The sequence below is a fragment of the Theobroma umbraticum genome, unplaced genomic scaffold (assembly GCF_002168275.2).
Source record: "Theobroma umbraticum cultivar Fairchild unplaced genomic scaffold, ASM216827v3 scaffold_95.0, whole genome shotgun sequence".
Lineage (NCBI taxonomy): Eukaryota > Viridiplantae > Streptophyta > Magnoliopsida > Malvales > Malvaceae > Theobroma > Theobroma umbraticum.
Genome location: NW_018397257.1, coordinates 1915513 through 1917173, shown reverse-complemented (window position 1 = coordinate 1917173; position 1661 = coordinate 1915513).

The following is a 1661-nucleotide window of genomic DNA, read 5'->3' as shown; positions in this document are numbered from 1 at the left end:
TTCTTCTTGAGTTTCTCCATATAGTTCTTCTAACTTTTCCCATATCTCTTTAGCACTTCCACAATTTGAGACTTTCTTGTACTCTCTATCTCCAAGTGCACTAAAAAGGATATGTAAGGCTTGGGCATTAAGTTGTAGCATGTTTAAATCATTTGTATCCCAATCACTCATTTCTTTTTCTATCTTGTGTGGACCATTTTCAATTAGCTTCCAAGCTTCATAGTTATTTGCTTGAATGAACTACTTAATTATGTTCTTCCAATAAGCAAAATTTCTGTCGTCGAAATGGGGAGGCTTTAGATGCAATTATCCTTCACTAAGGATTGGTTCAAGAGAAGTTGTGGCCATGTCTTGGAGCTAAAAAAGATTACTTAAAGGCTATTAGACCAACAAAATTGAGTCCAAGATCTACTACCAATTGTTAGATAGTGTTAGTTCAATTGTAATGAAAAGAAAATGTCAAAGAAAAGAGTGAATTGGATATTAAAAATTTTATTTTTAATAGAGTTTAATCTTTTTGACGAATTTGAAGAAACTCTTGGTTTTTCACAAAAGAAGTGCTAAGAAGGTTTAATTCATAACTTGAAGATTTTATGAGTTGAAAACAAGTTTCCAAAATGCACAAGATTGGTGAAATGAAAGTTTTTTATTAAACCAGAGTGATTTTGTTAGCAAGGTAAGATATGTAAGAGCTATAAACAATTTTCCTAAAACTTTTTGGTGCAAAGTGCTGAAATTTAAAGAGATGAAAAATGAAGAGAAGAAGCATAAGAATTTTTATAAAGGTTCGACCTTCTCAGAATGCCTATGTCTTTTCCTTTAGCAAGATAAAGAATTTCAAATACATTCTGAATGTACTTTTCCAAGACTCAAGCATAACCTTCACAATGCCTTTTCATGGGACTAAGCACAACCAGATCTACAATGCCTTTTCAAGGAGCAAGCACAACTTCTACCACTACAAAAAAACACATTTTTTTTTTAACGAAAAAATTCCATTGAAAATTTCCAATGGAATTCCAATAGAATTTTATTTTGACCTTTTTTGACTGATTTTCATCAAAATTTTCCAACGAAAAACTATCCGTGGGAAAATTTAAGGTGCCAAAAAAATTTAAAGCCTGTTAAAGATTCCAGTGGAATTTTCGATTGGAAAAGGCTTCTACCAATGAAAATATTCCATTGGAAAATTCTATCAATAATACTATTTTTAAATTTTTTTTATATAAAATATATTAAAAATTTTATAAATTTTATTAATCCTTTCTGAAAAATATATTAATAAAAGTAAATATATGCATACTAAAGTTTATAATATTAAAAATTTAAATATGTTTCCTTTGCTTATTTTTTATATTTTTGAAAACTTTATTGAATCATAAATCACAAATTAGTAGCTCCAAATTCATTAATTTTATAAAATTAAAAAGTTTATAAAAAGAACATAAAATTTTTTTAATTTTATAAAAATAGATGATAAGATCTATTAATAAAATAAACAAAAAGCAATAATACTTTATGAATGCACTAATATTAGTTAATATAAATTAAGAAGACAGATATATAATAAACTTATTAATATAATATATTTAAAATATATTAGTTTGTTATATGTATGCATACAAATTAGAATCATAGCTATGGAATATATATATATATAT